The sequence below is a fragment of the Aplysia californica genome, unplaced genomic scaffold (assembly GCF_000002075.1).
Source record: "Aplysia californica isolate F4 #8 unplaced genomic scaffold, AplCal3.0 scaffold00280, whole genome shotgun sequence".
Taxonomy (NCBI): Eukaryota; Metazoa; Mollusca; class Gastropoda; order Aplysiida; family Aplysiidae; genus Aplysia; species Aplysia californica.
In genome coordinates this window covers 388,771-399,455 of record NW_004797550.1, presented here as the reverse complement: position 1 = coordinate 399,455, position 10,685 = coordinate 388,771, and the positions used below count along the sequence as shown (strand labels likewise).

At 40.3% G+C, this 10,685-nt stretch overlaps 1 long non-coding RNA gene across 1 annotated transcript in view; it reads left to right on the top strand.

Moving 5' to 3' along the window:
- The first annotated feature begins 4,704 nt into the window (after positions 1-4,704).
- Positions 4,705-10,685, top strand: part of LOC101847435 — an 11,181-nt gene continuing 5,200 nt past the window's right edge. The window contains exon 1 of the long non-coding RNA XR_220609.3: positions 4,705-5,073. This is a non-coding gene — a long non-coding RNA (uncharacterized LOC101847435). The remainder of the gene's footprint in view (positions 5,074-10,685) is intronic.

Below are 10,685 nucleotides of genomic sequence, written 5' to 3'. Positions count from 1 at the left end.
TGTGTGTGTGTGTGTGTGTGTGTGTGTGTGTGTGTGTGTGTGTGTGTGTGTGTGTGTGTGTGTAAGAGTGGGGGAGGCGAGGGGAGATTGGGGGTGGGGTGGTAGAATTTGTTTTTTCCCGCTGTCTGCTGCTTACAATGTCTATGTTATTATTATTATCACCATGCTCCCAAAGGCTGTTGACATTTGCTGGAAAATTTACAACATAAGCAACACTGGTGTGAAACAAATTTTTAATGTTTCATCGGCGCCTTTCTCACCCTCGGCCTCGGTATTGGCCACTGACAACTATGTTCAACTTTTCCCCTTCTTGGGCTAGTTTCTTGTTATTGTCCCAGTCCCATATATTATAAAATATAATGTTTGGGGGCATATGGAGGTACTGATACCTTCTTAAAGTTAAAAAAAACACAACATTCAAACAAACACAGTTATCTTGAACAGACGTCAAGTTATTTGCAATTGAATGAAATGGGGATTGTCAGGTGTCAGAGGTAAAAAAATAGCGAGAAAATAGCCTCCAAAGTTTGCTGACTTCCAAACGTTTAGAGTACCTGGAAACTGCAAATTTGCGTTTGTTTGTATTTCTATTTATGCCTTTGATACACTTTTTCCCTGTAAAATCGACACAGAATTGTGTTTCCAATTGGACATAAAAAGTGCAGGTCAAAAAGAGAAAAAGAGAAGAAAAAAACCCAACAATACAAAGTATCGAAACAATGGAAAAATGACAGTTCCTTCGATTCCATTATTTTGACGAGCGTCTGATTTTACCCCGACGCAAAACAAGTGTTTATTAATGTAAAAAAGAGAACGAGACACAGTAAGATAAAAAAGTGAAGTAACACCCGGCCCGGATGGTCCAAAGTCCAAAGGACGGCCCAACTTCACAGAAGCTATTTCTTTGATCTTCGTATTTGTTGGGGGGGGGGGGGTTGTTGTTTTTTCTGGTCTTTTTGGTTGGTTTCGTTTGTTTTGTTTTTTGTTGTTGTTTTGTTTTTGTTTTTGTTTTGGGGGTGTTTGTTTTCTTGAACTTCTACGGTGGCGCCAAAAACACACTGTTTGATAGAATCGATTAATGCTATTGTAATAGACTAAAGGTGCTAACTACAAATTTAGAAGCCTAAAGACTCAGAAACTAGGCGAGGTGTTAAAACTTTTGACAACACTGAAAACTTAACCCAAGCTCAACTTAACCCTAACCGTATCCTATCCCTAGTTCGAACGCCAATCCTAAGGGTAACCTTTATCCTAACCCTGACCCTAAGCGTGACCCTAAGCCTAACCCTAAACCCGACCCTGACCCTACAACCTGAAATTGATATAAAATAGACCCCCTATTATTTAAGTAAATGTATGAGGGTCACTGTTAGGTAATGGGATAAAAATTCTTGTAACTTATTTTGAGAACGGGGATTGTGTGTGGTGGTATGTGGCTCGGGGGGGAGGGGACAGAATTTGCTTCCACCCTGCTGTGTGCTTCTTACAGTGTCAGTATCATTTTAATCGCCTCAGTAGAAAGCCCTACTGCGTTTGAAAAAAATATAGGCTAGAAAAATGCAATAAATTAATGAAAACAAAATAATAAATACATAAATAATCCTCTCCATTTGATCAGATACGTCACTCTTCTTTAGGACGGCACCATGTTTTAGGGGCATTCAGAATTTATGAAACGCGTGTGACAAAAGATTGATTGTCGCAAGTTCCACTGTCTTGTTAAAGCGTGCGTACACGTGGTGAGAAAGTGCAAGCTCGTGACACCCGTGTCGGCCTCTGAACTCTTCCAGGTCCTACAGGAGTGTTGTGAAATGGTTATTGCTCTTTGGTATGAGTCTATCGATACAAAGTAGGCCATTTTACGTGGCGGGCTCCTTCGTCTTCGTCTTGTATGTTTTGATAGGTGTTTTATGGCGCTCGCAACTGCATATGGTCGAAATATGAGCGCGCGGGACACATCAAACATTTTCTGTTTTGGTAGGAAATTTGAATTTTGCCCGGATGGAGACAACAGCAGACGGCAGAGCGGGGTTTGAGAGTAAGAAAAGAGGTGAAAGGAGAAGATTTCAGAGAACACCGTCGCCGTCAGGTTTCGAACCCGGGACCTTACCTCTAGACTACAAGATCCACCTTGGCCATTGTCTGCCATGGCTGAGTGAGATACATTCTTCCCAAGGTTGCCAGATTATTCTAAGGCTCGCAGCCAAATTGATGAAGCAAAATAAAAAGCCAAACTTACGTGAAAACTGCCGAACTTTGCCACCGGTGAGATTGTGTTTTATTCGACGTAAAAGACAACTTTTTTCGAACCTAAGTGGCTGCCCCCAATATTGAAGGTCCTCTACAGATTTGCATGAAATGGATGAATGAATGAATAAATAAATAAATAAATAAATAAATAAATAAATAAATCAATAAATAAATAAATAAATAAATAAATAAATAAATAAATAACATCACTTTTATTGATCCCTCGTGGAGAAATTTGGGTTGCAATGGCAAACAAACATAAATACATAATAAACTGACATAAATGTTACATTCAAAGAACATTAAATAGACAAGAGTAAACCCGTGGAGAACCATTTTACAAATATCACGGCTTTGCTGGACGCCAGTATGCAGCATCCTGGTTATTTTTTAGCTAGGGTAATGTTGTCTTATATATGGCTGTGAAAGCTGGACAATCACTCAATTCAGTGAAAATAAAATAGAAGCAACAGAAATGTGGTTTCTTAGGAGATTGCTAAGAGTATCGTGGAAGGAAAAGAAATCAAATGAGGTAGTGATTGATGAAGCCCTCGTGGGACGATCAATGTTAAAAACAATCAGGAAACGACAAATTAAGTTTTTTGCGACACCTGAATAGGCATAAGGGTCTTGAACATCTAGCTCTCACTGGCAAAACTGAGGGAAAGCGAGCCAGGGGTGGGCCCAGAACAACATACTTAGGGAACCTAAACAAATGGGTAACAGGGAAAGATCAGGGAAACGTAGCTTTTTGAGAGTATCCGAGCAAAGGAATGAATGGAAAACCGTGATCGCCGATGTCTGTCGCAGATCTGGCACTGGATGATGATGATGATGAATGTTGTCTTGCTCAAGGACACCCTCCAGTGACCAGCCATCTGAACCCTATGTCACTGACACCTCGCTTCCCTAGAATTACCTCGTCCTACCTCCCCTTGGCCAAGTTGGGAGAAATTGGACGTGCAAAATGTGAGCTTCACAACGTGTAAAGCTTTTTCGAATGCAGTTCTTTGAATATCTTGATAACGATCCCGAATAATTCTACGATTCAGATAGAGCAAATAGAACATTTAGTTTCTGACCTCATGGTCTTATAGTCATTCAAAACAGTCTATGATGTCAGATAGAACCTTGTAAATCTAAATGGCAACGACTTGCTAGGTAATAGTTGTGAGTCTGTACTCATTGACTCACTGCTAACTCAGCCACTAATTCCAATAAATTATAAGAAAAGTGAAACTGCAGTTTTAAAAAATCGACTTTACAAAAAGAGGAAAACTGTCAATACTGTCTAGAGATCTTTGTCCTGTCAAACGACTTCATAAACTGCCAAATTTCTGGCGTTTGACAGGAAATCTGCCAACGTGGCAACTCTGATTCCAAAAGAAAGACTTTCGAAGAATAATTATCTTCGTAAAGTATGATTGTGAACTCGCCAGGTTTTTCTGTTTTATTATTTTTGTTTGCATTTTTTTTTTACTGTGAGGCAAAAAGGGTAGCCATGAAACCACAGACACAATATTCCTACAATCAGCGTTTTTCAACTACACGCAGATCCAGCTCCACTTCTCTGGTGGCCTTTAAAGTTCTAACACAATGGAAGGCATCTGTGTATGCGGGTGGACTCGAAATAGAATGACCGTGAGTTTGATTTTTCGGAGTGAGGAAATCTTAGCAACGTTCATCCAGTTTAAAAAACATCAAGATCAAAGTTTCACCTCCATCTTTTTTTTAAAGGGTTGCAAAACAGACAGGACTTGAAAGGGGGGGGGGGGGTCCTCAGTGGCGCAGTGGTCAAGACTGAGAGAGTCCAACGTGTTGTTGAAACAGCTAAGACGTGCGATGTTTGTTTCTGTTTTATTTTTATGAGGGGAAAAGGGTGAGGCTTGAATTTTTCTTAACCTGAATTCTTTTTCCTGATGTGCTGAATGCGTAGAATAACTGTTTGTCTCTGAATGATAACAATAATATCATTGTATATATCCCTCGGAAGCTCGATGTCGTCCGTTGGAGTTATTGGAGGATCGATTTCTCTAGAAGTCTTACCACGGACTTTCCTGCATTAAGATCTGTCTGTCTATCTATCTTCTCTTAATCTTGCCCTTTATAAATCAGACTCCTAATCTGGATGCCTGGGTCTGCGTGTGCTTGTGTGTATTTTTGTGTGCTTGTGTGTGAGTGTGTGTGTGTGTGTGTGTGTGTGTGTGTGTGTGTGTGTGTGTGTGTATGTGTGTGAAAAAGATAAAAAGAGAGGGAGCGAGAGAGAAAGAGAGAGAGAGAGAGAGAGAGAGAGACACACACACACACACACACACACACACACACACACACACACACACACAGAGGAAGAAGGGGGGGGTGGAGATACAGAGAAAGAAAGCAAAGAAAGAGAAAGAGCCGGGGAGAGACAGAATCCTAGCAGTTACTATCAGCACCCCAATATATAATCCAAAAAGATTTTTTTCTCCGACATGAAAAACGTCGTGGATCCCACCATAAAATACAGCCGTTATAAACCACTCGTCCGCTCACACTCTGACACATTAACCAGTGATCAAAGAGTCCAACCACAGCATTTTCCTGTTCTATTTGTCCTAGTAAATGCGTATATTATCTTCTTCGCAGTTTTATGGACGACAGTCTTTTTTGTTTTGTTTCTTCCAGTTTGAGAAAAATAAATCTGAGGTGACTTGGTGCTGTTTTATAAGCCAGACAGGAACGTTGATTATCCAGAGGGCCACTGGACATCGGAGTGAACTGGAAGAGGAATCGGTGTGACCAGCTGTGAACTACACAAATATTCTCTCTCTTTCAAGATCAAACGTGAGTTGTATAGAGCGTTATTTTAGTAAGAGTTTTACCGTACTTGAACACGAGTAGGTCATATAAACATCGAAGTTAAGAGATGTTAGTACATTACATAGAAAGGAAGTAACATTTTTTAAAGGAAGAGTAATAAGAACGAACGACGTTTGGCATGAAAAAAGAGCAAACTATCTTTATACTATCCACCAAACGCCAACAAACGTGCCTTGTGGAGTAGAAAAAATGCCAAAACTCCATACTATCTTTCTTGTACTCTGTATAGTTCTTGTCGTGTAGAACAGGGACTTCATCCGGCCTCTGTGATGTTTCCGTTGGGAGCTTCGCTATCGCGAGAAAAAGACGTGAGCTCCATTCTCATGTGAGGAGGTTGTTTTTTGTGTGTTTTTGTTGTTGTTGTTGTTTGTTTGTTGTGTGTTTTTGTTGTTGGTATTTTTATTTGTTTGTTTTGTTTTATGGAGCAGCTCCGTCAGTGTAATGAGACTTTGTATACCCTCTAAGCTCAGGATGGCTTTCACAGAGAGAGTCGAAGAAGAATGCCTCTTAATTTATCTAAATCTTTATGTCAACGAGGGCGTACTAATTCCTTTCCTCAGAATAACAAAGTTCTATCTGACATTTATTTTGGGTGGTTTTGAGTAACTAAGATCATGAGATTTAAAAAAAATTAATGTTCTATCTGCTCTATTAAAATCGTAAGATTATTTGGAGTCGTTATCAAAATATTCAAAGAATTGTATTCGAAATAACTTGAAATGTTCTGAAACTCAATATCTTTGACGACAAATTTCTCAAAACTAGGTACGGAGCAGATGGAACTTTGTAATTGTTGCTTACGGCGTGCACAACCTCGGCTTAAGTAGCACCTGGACATGGATGGCTGGTGCCTCTTTAAATAAATCATTGATGGTCAAGGGTGCACAACTTCAACAACAATGATGGTCACAAGGAAAGTTTATTTGAGCACCGCCTCCGCCTCCCCCAAGTCTCAAGATTAGTCAAAAGTATTTTATTTGCATGACGTCATAGCGACCCACTTGAGGCCCATTTGAGAGAATGGACAGCTGCGGATGTGCATTGTAGGGCAAGTGAGTTTTGAACTGAGGGCTCGGGTTGGCTTTTACTGAACGAAGGAGAGCGATCGGATTTGTGTCTTGGCCTGATATAATGTTACTTTGTGTAGTTATTTTAGGAGCCTATGACTTCAAACAAAAGCGGGCTTACTTCCCAAAAAGACTGCATCCCATGAAAGCGTCGCAAAATGAAATTTTCCCTGGATTTATAACACTTGTTAAACTAAAAAGTTTTACTACAATGCTTTTTAAAAATCTAGTTGTTTTATCAGAGACATCTTAAAACATGTTACACAATTTCTTATCCTACACAAAATGTCACTTCCACCTCCAAGTTAAATGACAATAAGCAACGAATTTTCTCCCTGTATCGTAAAACCATATTGGAATTGGAGCGACAATTGCAGCAAAGATCGTACATAACAAGATAGTTCACTCAGTCACAAAAGTGTCCTCGGAAAGCCGCGCATTGGTTCAGGTAGCGCTGCAGTCTTTGTTCTGAAGCTCTTTTTCGTTTCCCCAGAAGAAAAATAGGAATAGTACAGTTTGTTAGTTTCACTTTTATTGTTTTTCACACAATAGTGTTACTCGATCGCAAAGTTCGCACTTTTTCGAAGAGGGCGCCACCGAATTTTGAGGACACTTTTTAATTGGCTCAAAGAGAGGAGTGAACTATCTTGCTATACACGATCTTTGGTTGCAGTAACCTAAGTAATCGAATCAATATTAGACGAAAACGAATATGACGAAATTGAAAAATGAAAATTGAGAAACTAAAATTTCTCTGCAGTGCTTGGTGGGTACCCTGGTGTGGTGGTTTGCTCCTTCTTTTCTATCAAACGTATAACAATATTATCACTCAAACTCTAAGTCTTTGAAAGTTACTGTCTAGTAATACCCCTAATCTTCGACATTTATTTGGTCTGATTGTGTTTGCAGGTGCCGTGCGATTTTAACTACCATTAACCTGAAAGCAGTGATTATATTTTGCTTTGCTGTTTTCTTTTTTCTCTTGTTTACGAGGTGGTTGTTTTTTTTTCGTTTTTTTATATTTAATTATTTATCTATTTATTATTTCTAAAAAGTATTTGTTATTTATTTATGTATTTATTTTTGTTATTTATTTATTTTATTCTTGGGGAGGTTGGGAGTGGGTGGGGGTTGGAGGAAGAAATATACCGCTCAAGGGAGAGGTGCAAACCAAACTGATTGATTGATTGATTGATTGCGAAGAGTTTACGTTCACTTCGAGGTAATTTAGGTCACTAAAGGGGACAGGATGTCCCTAGCTGTCAGGGCTACCATGAACCTGACGGCCAACAGAGAATCTGATCACGTGACCCCACGGATTAGTGCAAAGTCGTGCCCAAAAGCTATTTATAAATAAGTTTTATTGTGTGGTTGGCGTCTTATCTCTTTCTGAACCCCTCTCCCCCCCCCCCCCTTTTCCTCTCTCTTTCTATCTCTCTTTCTCTCTCTCACTTTCTTTCTCCTCTCTCTCTCTCTCTCTCTCTCTCTCTCTCTCTCTCTCTCTCTCTCTCTCTCTCTCTCTCTCTCTCTTTCTCTCTCTCTCACTCTCTTTCTTTCTCCTCTCTCTCTTACCTTCTCTCCCTTTCTGTCTGTCTGTCTGTCTGTCTGTCTGTCTGTCTGTCTGTCTGTCTGTCTGTCTGTCTGTCTGTCTCTCTCTCTCTCTCTCTCTCTCTCTCTCTCTCTCTCTCTCTCTCACTCACTCTCTTTGTGCGTTTACATTACCTTGAATGTGTGTGTGTATGGGTGTGAGTGTGTGTGTCTGTGCGTTTGTCTGTGTGTGTGTGTGTGTCTGTGGGATTGTGCGTTTTTACGAATTGTATTTGTGTATGATTGCGTATGGGTGAATGTTTGTTCTTGGTTGTGTTTGTATTACAGACTCAAGCTCACACAAAGCACATGCATAACTTACAAAAAATAGTTCAATAAAAATAAACTATGTTATTATTATATTCTTCAGCCACCCCCCTCAACCTACTCTCTTCCCATCTCTTCCCCACCACTCCCCCAACCCCAGTCCATTCCCCCCACCTCACAACCACTGTTCTTCCTTCTCCTTCCCATTCAACGCCCAACCCTTGAAAAAAAAAGGCCATACCTCCATCATCGTGTCCTTAATCCGCGTACATTTTTCATCTTCGCTCTTTCTTCCGCCATCTTTATTCACTTATCCTTACTTTATTGTCCGTTTTATTTTCCAGGCTGTTTCAATTCGAGACCCGTTCGTCTAAAAACAATTTAATTAATTAAATTGGGCCTTTATAAATTAAAGCCTTACAATTGGTGTTTATTCCTTGTGTTTATTTCTTTTCTTCTTTTTTTTCGTTAATGTTGATTCTCTCCTCTCCTCAAAGATCCTATTTCCTTCAGCGGACGACAACTAGTTGAGATATAAACGTTTGTTTTTATACAGTATAGCACAGAAATGGTCAGGTTATTGTTTCTATAAATAAAGGTGTTTTTGAGCACGTGACACACTAATCTACGATGTCGTAGCGTTAGTTTTTAAGGAGTTATATATAGCTTTAGCAGAGAGAAGACGTGGGCAAACGTTTGGGATCGGGTGCCACTTCGACAAGGCAATGGAGAACGTACAAGGACCCACCAACACCTTACAAAACTGGAATACATGAGGTTTACTGGATACTTTTTAAACAGCGATGTAATTAACCAAACATAGACTGCATTCCAATCATAAAAGATTAGAAGTTGAAATGAAAAAAAAAAAATCAAACAATTTTTTTTTCTCTGTATTTGAGATTAAGCTGCGATTCCTGTTATTGACCACAGTAGGGGCTAAATTAACAATGCAAATCCCTCCTCAAACGTTGGTTGTTTTCCATCTTTTTTAAATTCATCGATTGTTTCTGTGGGTGGCATAAATCAGTATATTATACGGTTTTACTTTGCCTGCATGCCGTAGTTTTCCCACACATTCCTTAGCTCAATTGTGTTGATAAAACTGATTATTAATCATTAATGGCTTGGTCTTTAAACAGAACACCCTTTGCAGCACAATAAAAAGCTAAGCCGAGCAAAAAAGTGGTGTATAGCAATAAAGATAAGATAGACAGATAAATATTTATTGCTGTCCACACAAAAGAAATTTGCTGTGACATGATAAATACATACATGTACATGTACTCGTCGGCACTCATACTCTCTCTCTCTCTCTCTCTCTCTCTCTCTCTCTCTCTCTCTCTCTCTCTCTCTCTCTCTCTCTCTCTCTCTCATTCTCTCTCATTCTCTCTCTTTCTCCCTCCCTCTCTCTCTCTCTCTCATTCTCTCTCTCATTCTCTCTCTTTCTCCCTCCCTCTCTCTCTCTCTCTCTCTCTCTCTCTCTCTCTCTTTCTCTCTCTCACCCTCTTTTATACACACCACACACACACACACACACACACACACACACACACACACACACACACACACACACACACACACACTCACACACATACACACTCAAACAAACACACACACACAAACGCATGCTGGATGGACATGCAAGATTGTGTCATTCGCTTTAATGACGTGCACCGTGCCTTTTGTTTACTGATAATGTCAACAAGATAATGGGAAAAGAATATTGCTACAATTTGCGACAACTTTTTTGGGCTATGTTCTTTTATTATATACGGCACACCATCAGCTCAGTTGGTATCATCCTGGAATACAGGGAATATTTGGCTCCGGTTCGAAACCCGAAGAGGAAAAAATGAGTTGTGGAGGGGCAGGGGGGGGGGGGGGGGTTCTATTGGAAAGTTTTAAGGCTCCTCACCCATTTAGCTCTCTGTCCTATCGGAAAATGGACGTTTTTGCCCATTCCAAAAGTGAGTTGAAACACCTTTCTTCCATGACGTCACTTATGAGATTTATCAAAAAGGTGCATTATTACACGCCTGGGTGTTTCAGGATAGGTCTTTGGGCGCTTTGTGTTGTTATTTCACCCTCCATAAACCCAATAGCACGTGGCTGATTCTGGTTCAAAACAGATTCTAGATATCTCCAAAGTAAAAACAAATAATCAAGGGGGGCGGAGAGGGGGCGGGGAGGATGCGGGGTGAGATCCGGTGAATTAGGACCGCCATTACACTGGGCCCTGTCGTAAATCTATTTTTTGCGTAAGGTCTGGTATAGGTATCCGTGGACAGAGATAAACTCACTCATTCACTCTCTCCTTATCTCTCTCTCTCTCTCTCTCTCTCTCTCTCTCTCTCTCTCTCTCTCTCTCTCTCTCCCCACCCATCAACGAACACAACATCTGTGAGGAGCTGTGTAAAATCATGCTGGGAGGCGATGCCTGCCAGTGTAGCATGCCCAGCCTGCCGTGAGAGGGGAAGGTGGTTCAAATCCTGTTTTTCTTACTCTTTAAAATGATATTTTTGTACCACCGAAAAAGACGCCCGTCCTCTTTTTTTTTTCAAAGATCTTTTGAAAGAAAGAAGTGAAGGTCGAAGGTCAATCCTGATTTATTATTGCAATGGTGAAGATAACGAGTAGGTCTATGGGAAAAGG